The 17,377-nt window shown below is 33.5% G+C and overlaps 1 protein-coding gene across 5 annotated transcripts in view; it reads left to right on the top strand.

Moving 5' to 3' along the window:
* LOC145681636 (uncharacterized) overlaps positions 1-17,377 on the top strand; it is a 421,555-nt gene that overhangs the window by 163,199 nt on the left and 240,979 nt on the right. For 2 of the 5 annotated variants that reach the window (XR_014130843.1, XR_014130844.1), the window contains one exon: positions 7,824-7,923. The exons of the other annotated variants lie outside the window; for them this stretch is intronic. The gene's annotated coding sequence lies outside the window, so the exon portion shown is untranslated. The remainder of the gene's footprint in view (positions 1-7,823; positions 7,924-17,377) is intronic. 5 annotated transcript variants of the gene reach the window in all.

The raw sequence follows: 17,377 nt of genomic DNA, 5'->3' as shown, positions 1-17,377 counted from the left end.
GTTATTATATTCGTGTTATTACAGAAAACAACCAAATCTATCAAAATTTTATGCATCCAATTAGTTAGCAAAGGGATTCTAACTGTTGAATAATAATTAACATTGGCTTCCGGTGCGAGCCACTGTAGGGGTGATTCCCTGTGGCAATACTCAGTCAATTAAGTATAAGTCTTCATAAGGAACATCGATCGAATCGGCAATGTGTTGATTTGTTCCTATTATACTGCACGCGACAAACATAATAAATTTCTTTGGAGCCAAAATTCTTGAACATAGAAAAAATTAAATGCTGAATGTGGAAGGTGCAAGATAATCCTTAGGGAGATCCATAATGTTTTGATTGATTTTTTTAGTATTTAACAAGACAAACAAAACGCCGCAATATTCTTTAAATATAAGCTCCAGAAAATAGGAAACATTGATGTTGAACATCAAGGGAGTGGGGATTCATACGAGGTCCGCAATTTATTGATTTATTGTGTTTTGTGTTGCCGTGTACTAGAATAACGACTCAAAAAGTTTTGAAATATGAGCTCAGGAGAGCGCGGTACTGATATAAGACCATGACACATACACACACATTTTCATTTTATTGTATGTATTCTTTATTTTTACTTTCTGACCTTTTTATCATTAATCACATTCATACTTTTTATCATTAATCACATTCACATTCACTTCATAATCACATTCATACTATTATGAAATTTATTTATACCTTTTATTCTCATTTCTGAAAGATGTCTCTTTAGGTTCCTCACGTCTAAGGGATGATGTCACTCGGCCAGCACACTATCCGGCGGAGGGGGAGGGAAGAAAGAAATCGGGAAGGAAGGAAGCAGCGTGAGGCCTGTATGTTGGATACCATCCCGGCATTTCCCTGTTGTGCTTGAGAAAACCCCAAGAAAAACCTGACTCAGGATGGTTGGCCTGGAAAAGCTATTATTTTCAAACGCGTGACTCCACCGGGAATCGAACCCGGTTATTCCGTTTTTAATTTCCTGTTTCGTTTTGTACAGTACATCGTATCAATGGTAGAGAAAAGAAAATAAGTTTCTCATTTCTGCCGAAACCAATTGGATGATTCTCCTGTAGTGTTGAACTAGAGAAATGGTCGTGTTTATAAATTAAGAATTCACTTGTTATTAAAAAACAGTAAAAAATAGGTTTTAAAAATAGATTGAGAAAACTACAGTTTGGTATTAATTGTAAGAAACAGGGATAAAATATCTTAGCCTCTTCGGCCCTCCTCAACTGACTGAGGAAGTGAAAAGCTTAAAGTAAGAGATGAAAGGTAACATACTAATAGGAAGACGAATACAGCTGGTCGATGATTTGAATAATGGAAGAAAATATTGGAAATTAAAAGAGGAAGTTGAAAATCGAGAAAGGTGGAAAAATCATTTCTAGACCGAAACCTAAGACAACATACACTCTCACACCTCATGTTAGTCCCAGGATGCAAAGTCAGAATACTTAATAATAATAATAATAATAATAATAATAATAATAATAATAATAGTCTGAACATCTGTCCGTTACTACGCACCATAACTCTTGAAAGAGTAAAAACGTTTAAATTCATTTACTTTTTGGAAATTATTGGTAGAGTAATTATTTCGTTGGAAATCGTTATTTGATCTTATCTATAAAACGGACGTGGTAGAGAACAACCATTTCCAAGTTTGAATGTTCACCTCTGTAAAACAAAAATCTTTATAGATAGCGAGAAAGATTTTCGGTAATCGATTGAGAATTCCAACAATAGTTTTTATCTCCATTCTTATTACTATATTAAAACTGAAAGTGATAGAAATAAACCATTTTCGGTCTTACGTTGATCACTATAGAGCAAAGTCGATAATAGGGATGGGCGGTTTTCTGTAATTGGTAATTCCTTTATATCGATCTGGCAAAAGATTACCGAAAATAAAGTACTATACACAAATCGAGCCAAGGACTTGGCCAAGCTCGCCCAGCAAATATAGAGATCATAATTACTAGGATTGAGGGCTGCCGACCACCCAACTTAGCTTCGAATCAGCCAGTAGTTTTAAATAAAAAAACAAATGCGAGCCGAGGTCGGCCCCAATGATAACGTTCGTTACTCCTTAAATGATATGCTAGTCGAATTTTTAAAAAATGGTTGAGAAGAGGCCGGTGGTTACCTCCAGATAAAGCACCATACAAGCCGAGCGAAGCCAAGCTGATCCCGTAATTCTCCTTCGTCGCGCACCAAGTACAGAGATTTTTTTGTTATACTTCGGACTAAGTAGTTGTCAAGAAATAAAGTATCAAATACAACTGAGTCTAGCCTATGGTTGGCCAATCTAGAGCACAGAACTTATCAGCCTTTGTCCCTTGGGTAGTGTGGTACTTGTTCAGCAACTTTGGTAAAGATGCGGCCAGTATTTATTCAAAAACAAACTCTGGTAAAAACAGTAAGGATCGCATAATATGTTCTCAATAAATACGGAAACTAGAAATTATAGTATATTTCCTTCACTTCTGGTTTGAATATAGATATTACTGCCGAGATGGAATATACTCTTGGAGAACATAATAAATTACATAAAACTCCTTCTCATTATCCATTCTATAACACTCAATGTTAGAACCGGGAGTGATTGATTTCTGCCACTTCCTGTTTTAGTAGAAACATTAGAGTCGATATATAACCTATTCGTAGCACACTTATTGATTACAGAAAACGGTTTCTCAATATTTATTACGGGTTATAACCTATTGTGATCAACATTAAAACCAGAACTACTTGGGTTTGGTACTTCAGGTTCGATAAGGAGTTTAAAATAGATTATACCTGTTTCCAAGGGCTACATTGATTCCCTAGAAAAGCTTCCTCCTATATCTTATGGTTTTTGCTCTATATAGATTGAATTGAAACCGAATGTTATGGATAATTTCTACTGTTTCCTTTTCACAAGGCTGTTAAGAATGAAGATTAATGTTACTCCTTAAACGCTTATCGATTGCCGAAAACTGCTTCTTACTATCTATCACCGTTAAAACTAGAAATGATTCATTGCTACTACCTCCGGTTTTTCTAGAGTATTAAAGATTAAGATGAAGGTTGTTTTTGAAACGCTTTCTCGAAAACTGCTTCTTTTTATTTATCACCGTTTGTGCTCTACAGTGATCAACGTTGTAAACGGAAATGGCTCAATTCTATCACTTCCTGTTTGAATAGCGCGTTAAAGGTGAAGATGAAGGCTGTCCTTGAATAGTTTAATCAATTTCTACAGCTTTTCAATATCTATTATCGTTTCCGCTCTATAGTAATAAACGTTAATCCCGAAAGGGCTCATTTCTACCTTCTCCAATTTTATTAGTGTTTTGAACATACACTTTGCCCTTTAAACTTATGATCAATTGCCAAAAAACGCGTTTCGCTATCAATTGCTGTTTTTCTCTATATAGTGGTCAACATCGAAACCGCAAATAGCTCATTTCCATCTCTTCTGGTTTCACTAGACTTTTAAGGTTGATAGTAAGTGTTGCGTTTGAAACGTATAGCCTATTTCCGAGAACCGCTTTTCCCTAGTTATTAGTGTTTTTGTTCTATAATGATCAACGTTAAAATAGGAAATGACTCATTCCTACTATTTTCGGTCGGCGAATCACCTCCGTTTACAAAGTCCCTCTAGATAATCACTCTATTTATGTACTGCAAAAACAAAATTTTAAAAAATCAATTCCTTCAAAAGTTATCGTGCCGAATATTACGATATTATAAGTTCCAGTATGTGATCTTAATAAATACTTCTTACACCCCCTCAACACACATACCCAAACACACACACACACACACACACACACACACACACACACACACACACACACACACACACACATACATACACCTACATATTTACGCACGGAAGTAGACATGGTAGTTCGCGCATGCTTAGGCCAGGAGCTAGAACCACAGAGAGAGAGAATCTTATTGTACTTTTATTCTGGATGCAAACTTACTAAGAAGATGAATGTACTAGGAAATTGTAAATGCAACTTTCAAAGATTGTTACCACTGCTGCATCTAACACATGAAGTTGCTCCATAATGATTAATTTGTAAGATGATTTGTGGGCTTCCTAATGGTACTGCAACAAAGTGCCTTAAAATTGAACACAAAATAAAAAGTTAAATTTATCTCTTAACACTAGAACGGCGGCTGGGTCATTTTTGACCATTTCGAACTTTACGTTTTAACAACTTTTCTATTTTCTTACGAATCGGATCGAATTTTTGTGACTTTTACTCGTTCTTTTGTAGAAATATTTGTACTAAGTATCACTCTTATCCACACTTTGCCTTTCGAAATAACAAACAATTATACTAGAACGGCGGCGTGGGTCAATTTTGACCCAACTCTTTTGTTGCATTGTAACAACACTGCTGGCTACCGTCTTTATCTTGCGACCGTTCTTTCTCATAATACTCTCCCATTCCACCTCGTGTTCAAGACCAGCTTCTAAGCAATTTTGTCAGTTTAGTTTTAGTTTGTAGTACTTTAGAAAGTCTGTTGTTTAGGAGAATCTCATTATTTGCGGACTGATGCGCTATTTCAAACACTCATTATGAGCAAAAAATGACGACACTGGATGAAATACTTGCAAATTTCAATGATATAAGTGAGGCCGAGTCTGACGCTGAATGCGTTGATATTTCTTCAGATGAAGAGAACCTGCCGAATAACAATGAATATGATGATTCGGATGAAATATTGAAAGAGGAAGAGATAAGCACAGAAAACCATATTTCTGCAAATAAGCATCGTAAAATAGGTAAGACTATTATTATTATTATTATTATTATTATTATTATTATTATTATTATTATTATTAAACAAAAATTATATGTCTTACATCGTAACAAAATATTTATAACAATTTCAATCATTTTAACAAAAAAATTCCAAACAATTTGCATGTTATTGTGAAATATATAGCTAGTTTTTTTATCACTATGTTGAAATGTTTCATGAGAAGACGTTTATAGCACAAATAAATAATAATAATAATAAATATACCACAGCCATATTCGATCCACTATTACATGAGGCCTCTCCCCGGAAGGATGACTTGGTCTACTGCTCCCACGCTGACCAGACGGGTTGGGACAAGGTTCCTATATAATAGACGGGTTGGGAGAAGAAAGCCAACGATTTCACTGTGATCGCCACTATATGACTGCCCCGCTGGTATAGTGGTGAACGTGGCTGAGCACGGATAGAGGGATCCCGAGTTCAATTTCCGGCGCTGCAAAGAATTCTTAGACTACTAGCCTGTGGCGTAACCAGAAATTTAGTAGCTACCGAAACCAAAAAGTTTAGAGGTCTAAATGGGAGAAAACTTATTTTCTCGTACGTTTCGATAAATTATATTTCAACCAAAGAAGTAGAATCTTTAACGGAGTTGTTCGAAAGAACAGGTAGTTTACCATTCTTTTCATGTCAGAGCTTTCATGATTAGAAACTAGCATATCTTATTTATAAAACAACCACTCTATACTGACTTTTTCTGGTTTGAACTACTGCAAGTTTACGACGGTGTATGCTATTTTAGGTTATGTGTTTCCACAAATGCTAAATAGGGAGAGGAAAGATATAGAAATGCATAGATGCGTATTACAACCATATTAGTAAATATTTTTTGTGTAATACGTCACGTTTGTATTTGTGAAAGATGTTTTTGTATGACCCTTCTCCTTGTAGAGGAGTGACTGAACTTTGTTCTGTGTAAGACTGCAAGTTTAGATGTGTGTAGATTAGGTTAGTTTAGTTCAGTTAGGTCATGCGCTTGAACAAACTATCTAAGAATAATAACTATGTAGGAATTAGAATGATATATAACATTACTATATAATAAACTGACATTGTATATAATACATTCAATAATATCATTCTAATAATATTATAGTCATAGAAAATAGCATGTTTCTTAAATTTGTATTATTGGCAAAAAGCACGGTGATCAATAAATATTCAGCTAGAGTTCAAAGAAGTTTTTTGTTTTATTGAATGAAAGTCACGTTTTATTATGCAATAAATGTTATTGGTTTAGAATACAAATATTTAATAAAAATGGAATGTGTCATTGTTGACCCACTCCCGCCGTTCTAGGGAGTATCAAAAACACCACCGTTCTAGTGTTAAACTTTGCAAAATCGAAGTTGAAGGGCATATCTGAACAGTCTACAATGACAATGTATGCATATAGACATTAATTTATTCTAGGCTTTCCGCTGGATGCCACAAAGTTCCGAATAATATTTGGTTTCATAATCATAAACGGATGTAACAATATATATATATATATATATATATATATATATATATATATATATATATATATATATATATATATATATATGTGTGTGTGTGTGTGTGTGTGTGAGTGTATATATATATGTATATAAGAAAACGCTTCACGTTGGAGGATCGAAAATTCCCTACGGTATGTGTACTACTGAATATTTTTTCCCATCTTCCTTTACATTTTACATGTCCATAACCGCTTCTCTAATAAACACTTGTACATATTAATGGACATTCAATTTTTTATTCTGAAAGAAATATAGCTTCGTAAAGCGGTCCACGAGTTTTCGTAGCAGCAAAGAAATGTTAGAATATTCCCGTAAATATTAAAAGAGAAATAAATGCGAGTGTCAGCTTAGCTCCCAAAATAATCTATTAAAAACCCAGAGGGAAGTTATAACATTTCAAGTTATTTCACGGGCTTCGCTGATCACTGTCTTGTCACCCACTCGAAGTAGCAAACGATATTTATTTGACAAATCAAAACCACTGAATGTGAAATTGACAACACAGCCGGGGTATGAACGTTTTTCCCCAAAGCAAAGGGAAGGTTTGCTCGATAAGGGATAGTGAGGTTGAAGTATGATTCACACTTTTTGAGTGACTACACGTTTAGATGTAGTCGATGTTTCTTTTTACACATGTAAAATATACTAAACCGATTTCTTTACGGTTGACACATCTGCATCACTATTGAACGATGTTTCTCAAACCAGAAATTTACCTCAGCAGTATCTAAAAAGCTTCGGAATGATGTAGCAGACAAATTGGTCGCTGAGTCTAAGAAGAAATCTATTTTTCAATGACTTCTACTATTTTCCATTTGTTAGTCACTCAACATGTGAATCCTTTAAAATATATGTTATTTTCTCAAACGCTGCTGCATATTTCATACGTGTTTAGTATAAATTAATTCCGGAATTTACACATGGGTTACATAAACGGGAGCAATTACAGCAAATTGAAAAAAGTGAAGTATGTTATACGGAAAAGATGTTAAGGGGAGACGATTCTAATGGATGGATATACTTAATATATTGATTGTACTTAGGTGGAACAAGATTTTCTCTACGATATCCCCTTATTTGATTCAGTACTCCCCCGTCCGTCTGATACTGCGTCCATAACCAAATCCATGTTTGGACATGTTTAAGTACAAACAAATAAAGTCCTTTGAAAGCAACGTTCTTTGGGTTTCATTGTATTAAATACGTAAATACAGAATCAATATAATACTTCACACATCAGGCTTTAAATTATCACGTTTCGGGTTTCTCGTATTTCGTTTGACCGTTGCATTTTAATGCGAATGATGCTTTTAAATATGCAAAAAAAAAAAACTCCAATGAATCCCCGCGTACTCTTTATATGGTTTAATGAAATTTACATTTTTCTCTACGTTCATGTGTATATTTGACTGATTTCGACCAAATCTCTAAGATTTACTGTGTATATATACATTAATATATTTTCATCATCTTTGCAGGTTGTCGCATTAATTTTTAAAGTATTTATGATCGTGTGCATTCTTAATATAGACGACTACGCGAAGAAATACCCTGGATTTACCTTAAATGAAATAAAGGGTAAGTTCCATTTAATGTACAGTTTAAGACTCACTAGCGAAATAAAGTTTCGAAGAAAATCTATTCCGGCCACGAGATCAAAATTGATTTTTTAAAGATAATCGTTTTTGGGATCATGATAATACATTTAATGTCTGCTACGAACATAAGAAAATTAGCGCTTTAAAAGGATTCTATCTTAGAAAACTTCAATATTCGTTAATCTTAAAAATATAGGTAAACATTGTAGGATGAGCATACTAATCAACAATTTATAATACAACCGAGTAAAGTAACTCGTTAATCACATTCGTCAACATTGCATCTGTTCCCGAGAGAATGAAAGCTTAATTAAATAATATACTGTAATACAAAGTATATTATGATATTAAAAGCAGCAATCGCTTAAGGATAAAATATTTACTGATACAAATAATATAACTTTTGTGCGATTTGATATAATATGAAAGACTTAAGAATGTGCATATATATTATATGATTACTATGGGCTAAGTATAAAAACTACGAAAAGGATTTCTGTGTATGTTGACTAATGTTACCGCTCTTGGGACAAAGATATGATTAACATATGAAACTTCAATTTCATATAAGCCTTAAGTTCGTTCCTAATTAAGAACAGATATTAGTAAGCAAAACTATTATCTCATACGAAGACATTTAGTTACCTTATATGATTTTATATTAAAGTTTAACGTCCCACTCTAGCATTAGGGCTAAATCAGACCAGCAGATTAAAGTGGCATTCCAACCACCGATATATATTGAATTTCATTCACCCTCACGGTTAATGAGGGTCACTAATCGTAAACAAACAAACAAGTAAATTATTTAATGTTCAATTTAGCGACCATTTAAGCAGCGATGCTCTAAAAGTACGCGGGGAGTTAGAATTCTTAACTCAAGTCAAGTTAGAAGAAAATTCACTTAATTACACTATTATTAAAAGAATGTCTTTTTAATTTCAGCTACGAAATAGTTCAAGGAATTATTGTAGACTAATATCTTCTGTAGTCCTCATTAGTTACTGTGAGGCCTCTTAAACCTCCGACTACCAAGTGGGTCCATTGGATCCATATGGATTCTTTTGTCATTAATTACTCTGATACTGTGATTCTACAAGTATGGATATTTTCTTACTTTTTATTGTTTGCGTTATTGTTTTAAAATACTTAGGTTACTGTAAGTCATGTGGTAGGTTTACTAATTTTAAGCATTAATCCTGAAGCAGGTCCATTTGACCCTCACCCTTATTGAGTGCAAATGTAGTTTTTCAAACTGCAGCTTCTGTTGAAATTGTGCATTGTAGATGGCAGCATTAACATTTTAATATAGTCCTAGCAATCATTGTGAAGCTAGAAATAAATACGAGGGCTGGAAAGAAGCATGGCAACATAGTTTTATCCCCTCACAGGGAGTTTCGTTCTTGTTGCTGTTGGCAACACATGTAAAGAGTGTGTGGAGCTATAAAACGCGATTGGCCGCTATAGTGTAGGTATTGCGATAATAGTAGTGGAGTATTTGAATGTAGGTTGTGAAATTACACCTCCCTAAGGGGAAGTTTCCCAAGTTAGAACAACGTGCATGCATAAAACTCAAAGTGGCCCGTGGAAAAAGTGCGAAGGAATGTCATTCTGGACTACATAAAGCATGTGTGTATGATGCATTTCTGTGTTGGACTGAGACACTTTCGGTTACAACGTTTCGTAAAGGACGTGATAGTGTGCAACAGAAATCAGGTGGAAATCGACATGGGATCGCAAACAGTTTCATTGAATTGGTTCAATCTTTCCTTCATGTTTACAGGAAGTGGGCTGGCCGGGAATTGGCTAATAAATAGGAACATCCCACACTCCAGCATTGGATTTATTGCAACTACTCTTATCTCGCGTAATCATCCTTGGCAGTGGTATACCCCATTCGATGTGAGCAACGTATGTACTGCGGATCATATCATTTCTCTATGAACGACTCTTTCACCAACACTCGTTGATGCAAATATCATTTTGTCTGTAAATATTACGCTATCCGAGTTACAATTATTATTTTCCTCAGCAAATGCTCATGGCAGACTACTGATATCGGTTACCTTCCCGCGTATGTGCTCTGTAGGTCATAAGACTAGATTCTTTGAGTAGTCGTCGTACAGTACGTGAGCAAACCGACACAAGATGTTACAAATAAGTTTGGGAAAGTAATGAAAGACTATTGATGAGTGGTAGTATTAAACTTAATCTTTGCTCAGAGTTGAGACCATTTGAGGGTCGGTGCCGGTATTTCGATCCACGCTACCAGCTTTTCCACCTTACCATATATTTTCCAAGAACTATATGTTGTAACACAGGGAACACCAAGCTGTTGGCCAGTTTCAGTTACACTAATATTAGAATATTCAACCAGAGTAGTGTATTGCTCGTGAAAAATTGACATTAAGTTCCATCATAGTAACATTTAAGAAGAGCTTTACCCTTACGAACACATGGTTAAGAGTATCCTCACCACGAGGAGAATATAAAGTAGAACTATTGGCTTTGTAGATTATTGGGATATAGTTTTAGGCATTGGTTAACAATATTTATTTGATTGTCATATATATTCAAGAAACTACAAACCAGATGTTTGCAATTATAAAAGTATTATCTAATTTTGTACAACTATTGTTATATTTGTTGTCTATCGGTTATATATAAAAGTAACAAAGAAAATTCTTTGTGGCTTTCTGAGTTCAATTGGACATCACACTATCACTTGAATGCGAATGGAGATAAGGCTAAAGTTAGTAGTTGTGGGTATCGGAAATACCGGGTTGCGGAAGATCAGTTAGGCCTTGAACTTGCGTTGGAATAGATGGGACATGAGACCATTAAAAAGGTCATAAAGGCGTATATGCTGTAAACTGGGAAAAACGCTTGTGTTGCGCGGCGAGAGATATTCCACAGAATTCATGAGAGTGTCTTGACTATGCGGACTGTGCGGTGTTGGTTTAACAAGTTTAAGGACAATGATGAACACTCTGAAACTGACCAATTGCGGGAATACGGACACTTATACATAATGAAGATCTTCAAACAGCAATTGAGGCTACCAGTGGCGAGGCATTTGAGGAATTGGGAGTAAAATTCGGCGTGAGTGGAGTTTTAGTTATATTATGTATTATTATTCTTATCATTACTATTATTTATGTATATGCATGCTGTTCCATAAAAAACGACCGCAACATTCGTTGCTTTTTTGAGACAAAAATTTTCTTGTATGTTCGGAAAAAAGTAAAGCAGGTTTTAATTTAAAAGCAAGCTATGCGATCGGAAACAATGTGCAGATGTGCTTTTCTTGTTTTAAATATAATAAGACTTGTTACCAAGTGTAGAAAAAGGTCAAAGTTGATTAAAATACTTAATGATATAATGTTTGGAACTCTGTATTAGTCAGCACATGTTTGGTTGTAATTTAGATTTACATACGTAGAAGAACATTTTTATACGTAAAGGAACCTTTCGACGTGTAAAGAGAGAATGAAGCAAAAACGAACATAATTATAGCCTGCATAGTAAAAAAAAAACAAAGTACAGAAAACACAGCTCTTGCCATGGTTCTACATGTATTTGTCTTGTGAAAGCAAGTTGTATTTCGTTAGAAGATGGTATCCTAGATTCGTCGTGTTATCCTAGTGTTCTTCTTCTTCTTTGTATGAAATTCTGTTTCCGCAATTTATGAACAATTATATAAAATTACATTAAAATACAACAGTTGTATATATATATATATATATATATATATATATATATATATATATATATATAGTCATTGTAAAACATAAGTAATTATTATGTTTAAATATAACGTCTAAGATAGGTTTTCACAACACGTCTTCATTATACTGTATATGTGAGATATAAACACAAGTTAATAAATTCTTGTAATAGTGATAAATAAATTATATAGTTTATTTATTTGTACCAAATTTCACAGAAGTAAATTAAGACGTTAAGCGGGTTTTCACATGCAGGTTCCGAACTATGAGAACATATACGATCACTCCAACCCCAATCATTTGACAGATTGAACGTGCTGTATTTAAGTTATTAGGAAATAAAAATGAATATAATTTACACGAAAAAGACTTTTATGCATTGCAAGATTTGTAAAGTCAAAATATTCAACACAAACTTATAGTCGAATCGACCTAAACAAAAAAGTGTGGAGCAGGAAATCACTTTACATAAAAGTCAAAAGAGGCTCAGTGAAGACATACTAACTGGTCGAGAGGTTTTGGTTACTAGCCTATCAATCAGAAGTGTATGTGCTTAAACCCTGTAGGAAGTATTCTTTTTTTCCTGAAGAGTGAGTTCCCGCTTTCATCAGCAGATTGAGAAGATTTCTTTGAATAAATCTTTGCAAATCTTTTCTTCTCAAATTCGATTAGAAGCTATTCGATTATATGAATTGCAAATCTAAAATCCACAGCTGAGAACAAAATATTCAGTATGTTCAATATTTCATTATTATCCTTAGATTTGTAATGAAAAACTAATTATAAGCATTGACGATTGCAGAAGATTCTCCCCGGGGGATGGGCAATATATGAATGAGAGAAAACTGATAAAACATTATTAGTCCATTTTGAGCATGATCGATGATAACTTATGGCCACGAAGGAGGAAATTTATGTCGACAGGGTCTCAAATTCTAGGACGGGTCATGCTCTGAAATCATCACTGTTTGAAAGGTTTCCTTAAGAAATAGAATATTACATTTATTTCTCGTTGTAAGTTTTGAAATGGAAAACTCATAATTTTAAAGAGAATTATAATACGATAAGCATAAACATTTACAGAACTAATAAAGTAAATATTCTCGTGTGAGTTATCGATTTCTAATCGCATTAAAACTCAAATATTCCTTTGCATTGCACTTTGAAGTAAATCATCGCTCTATATAATTCTTACTGCAAAGCATGTTTAATTCCAATTACTTAATCAATATTTATAATAATACATGCTTTTGTAGTATTTTTACTACTCAATGTTGTATGCACTTAATTTCCCAAAGCAAAAACCCCGAAAATTTATAGTGGATTAGTAAATATTATCAAATAAATTATCACTTAGTTTACGTAAATACTGCATCGCCCAATTTGAAACTTCGTATTTTTTAAATAATAATAATAATAATAATAATAATAATAATAATAATAATAATAATAATAATAATAATAATAATAATAATAAAGTTATAGTCATATCTTTATCAGAATTTTAGGCTTAGTCAATAAATGAATTGAACGGGTTCTCTATTCGAAGTTCTATTTAAAAGAATCCGACAGAAATGTTGCTTTGGTGGAACTAGAACTAACTTTTAAGAGTTGTTCACAATTTACAAATAAATGCTTTAAACACCTTTTCTTTTCTTTAAGTTAACTGATTCACCGAACATATCTGAGTAACTTGTCTCTATTGTCTATTCGGTTATACACATTTTACAATCATTTTCATTAATCTTGAACTACATGAACACGAATACAAAAACATCTAGGAGAGTTAAAATTTCAAACGTCACCACCGAGAATCGAACTCCGGACCCGTACACCCAAGGCACATATGCTAGCCGCTAGACCAGCGGGAAGAGCGAAATGTATTATGTACTGTCTGAAGTTTATGCCTCTTTCACCTTGATATAATATGTCTATAATTATTTTTAATTTTTCCGTATTCGTTACTTTGAGTAATGATATATATGTTATTCATATGGGGTCTATTACGTATTCATCCATAAATATTATATAAATTATCAGAATTATTCATGGTCTTCCATGGAAATTCACTAATGCATGCAGAGTAGACAGACAGTGTAATTGGAAGGTGACTTCAGCAGAGATTACATATTTCGCCGACATTATTTAATAGCTATGTAGAAGAGATAGCGAAAAGGAGTCTATATAATGAAGATTGAATTTCCGTAGGAGATATGTATACGGTTTGGGGTTTATATGGATATTGTTATTGGAGAATCTAAAAAGAAAATTAATAAGATATAGAAAATTTGAGAAAGGCTTGTGAAGAATATGGTATGATAATAAATGTTAGAAAGACAAAATCCATGGTGATTGAAACGAAGCGATCGGTGTCAAATATAGAAGTAGAAGAGGGAAAAAAGAACAGGTGACTACTTTTCGATATCTGAGTAGTATTATTAGTAATGATATGACATGCGAACATGAAATAAAAGGAAAGATAGCAATGGCGAAGGAAGTCTTCAGGATGAAAAATACTATATTCTGGGACCTTGAATAGAGTTGAAAAAAGACTCATAAAATGCTCTGAGTACTGTACCTATGGGACATAAACATGCACATTACGCAACAATGATGAGAAACAATTAATGGTTTTCAAAATATGTGCGTGGAGAGGAATCGGGAGAAATAACTGGGTCGAGAGGAAAACGAATGAGAGGATGTTAGAAATGGAAGGAGAAAAATATTTTAAGAAGAGGAAGAGAAACTGGTTGGGATATTGGTTAAGAAGAAACAGTATCATGAGGGATGTGCTAGAGGATACGGTGGCAGGAAAGAGAGGGAGAGGATGGATTAGACTATATAGAAACCAAATTAGATTATTGGAGATATCGAAACAGACAAATGGTATGTTAATATGAAGAGGTTAATAGAAGATCGTGGAGCATGGCAGCTTCTCAGCTGCGGTAAATGACCCGCTGGTAATGGCGGAATACTTCTGATATAATGATGCTGATGATACACGGTAGAAACAGAAATATCCACTTTACTGTCATTGCTAATACGAATCACAATGCAAATTTCTACAGGCTCCCAAAATACCTCTTTTTAAAGGCTGTATAAAACTATATGTTACTATGCGAGGGGAAATCATAAGTCGAGCAACAATGGGACAAACTGCGATTCAGATAGGTAGAAGTATTGGCTGTGGCGAGAAAACAGTGAAGATATTGATTTAGCGGTATGAAGAAGGTGGTGAATATTTCATATCTTGGCTAAGAAGTGGGACATCAATAATAATAATAATAATAATAATAATAATAATAATAATAATAATAATCTCAGAAATGTATATTTATTTCCTACCCTCCTAGTGCAGTATTTTGTTTTTAAACGGCCATTATAAAATTGTCAAGCTAAATTTTAAAAATCATTATAATTGGTGCTTTATTTACATATTTCACAATTCATTTCGGTCAGTAGCTTTCGCCTCCGTGTGCCTTGGGCGTATAGGGTATCGGGTTCGATTCCCGGTGGGAGAAGTTAGGAATTTTAACTGCCCTACGTAGGTAGAAGTTTTTGTGTTCGTGTTCTTGTCATTCAAGGTTAATGGAAATGATTGTAAAACGTATATAACCGGGTAGAAAATAGAGAAAAGTTACTCAGATACGTTCGGTGAATCAGTTAACTTAAAGAAAAGGAAAAAATATTTAAGTCTCTTGTCTGTAAATTGTAAAGACCTCTTAAAAGTTACTTCCAATCCCACAAAACTAACATTTTTCTTTTACCTGTTCTCGAATTTTCTCTTTGTATTTCTATCGGATTCGATTAAATAGAACTTCGAATAAAGACTACATAGAATTCATTTATTGACTATGTCTGAAATTCTGATAAAGATATGGCTATGGTATTATTATTATTATTATTATTATTATTATTATTATTATTATTATTATTATTATTATTATTATTATTATTATTATTATTATTTAATGTACGAAGTTTCAAACCAGGGGATGTAGTATTTACGTAAACTAAATGATAATTTATTTGATAATATTTACTAATCCACTACACATTTGCGAGGTTTTGCTTTCAAATGAAGCGTATATAACATTGAATAATAAAAGTATTACAATAAAAATATATTATTAAAAATATTGATTAAGTAATTGGAGTTAAACATGCTTTCCAGTAAGAACTATATAGAAAGATGATTTACTTTAAAGTGCTACGCAAACGAATATTCAAGTTTTAATCCGATTAGAAATTTATAACTTACACGAGAATATTTACTTTATTAGTTCTATAAATCTTTATGCTTATCGTATTATAATTTTCTATAAAATTATGATTTTTCCATTTCAAAACTTAGAACGAGAAATAAATGTAATATTCTATTTCTTAAGGAAACCTTTCAAACAGTGATGATTTCAGAGCATGACCCGTCCTAGAATTTGGGACCCTGTCGACATAAATTTCCTCCTTCGTGGCCATAAGTTATCATCGATCATGCTCAAAGTGGACTAATAATGTTTTATCAGTTTTCTCTCATTCATATATTGACCATCCCCGGGGAGAATCTTCTGCAATCGTCAATGCTCATAATTAGTTTTTCATTACAAATCTAAGGATAATAATGAAATATTGAACATACTGAATATTTTTTTCTCAGCTGTGGATTTTAGGTTTGCAATTCATATAATCGAATCACTTCTAATCGAATTTGAGAAAAACATTGCCAATGATTTATTCAAAGAAATGTTCTGAATCCTCTGATGAAAGTGGGAACACAATTTAAAAAAAACGAATCCTTCTTACAGAGTGCGAATACATAAACTTCTGATTGATACGCTAGTGACCCAAACCGCTCGACCAGTTCGTATGTCGTCACTGAGCCTCTTCTGACTTTTGTGTAAAGTGATTTCCTGCTCCACACTTTTTTGTTTATGTCGATTCGACTATATGTTTGTGGTGAATATTTGGACATTACAACTCTTGCAATGCACAAAAGTATTTGCCGTATAAATTATATTCAATTTTATGTCCTAATAACTTATATACAACATTTTTAATCTGAGAAATGATTTGGGTTGGTTTGATCGTAAAGGTTTTCATAGTTCGGAGGCTGGATATGCAAACTAGCTTAACGTGTTAATTTACTTCTGTGAAATTTGGTACTTTTTGTCGTACAAAAATTACTTCCCAACATTCTCATTACAGAATGTCTTTTATTTTCTTGAAGTATTATCCAGGGCATAAAAAGAAGGTGTAAACACAGTACGTCCAAGTCGGAACACTCGCAAGAAATTCAGGAATCCCGAAGGTCATGTGAAGAGACTGTAATTGTCCTTATGAACAATGCCAAAACTGAAAGTCTTTACGTAGCTTTTCGTTCAATAGCAGATATTATTTCATTATATTAAAGGGCATATGTTGTAACGTACTTACTACATAAACTAGTTAGTCTTCGGTATCGTCACTGGGAGAGGGGGTATAAAATTCTCCCTCCATTTTATTAAATGAAGGCAGGTTTTATTGGGAAGGTAGCGCATAAATTTCCGATATTACCTTAGTAGTGTGATCGAACCTAATAATTTTCTACAATAAGCAAATATGATAGCTCTTATCTTTGCATTCATCTATCCGTGAAATATAGGTATATTCCAGGATACAAAATTGAAACTCAATGATTATAATGATATAACGATTTATGAAAATCTCAAC

Source organism: Thermobia domestica, chromosome 3 (genome assembly GCF_964235325.1).
Source record: "Thermobia domestica chromosome 3, izTheDome1.hap1.1, whole genome shotgun sequence".
In the NCBI taxonomy this organism is placed as follows: Eukaryota; Metazoa; Arthropoda; class Insecta; order Zygentoma; family Lepismatidae; genus Thermobia; species Thermobia domestica.
Note: the sequence above shows the minus strand (reverse complement) of the source record. Positions and strands in the feature narration are given on the sequence as shown.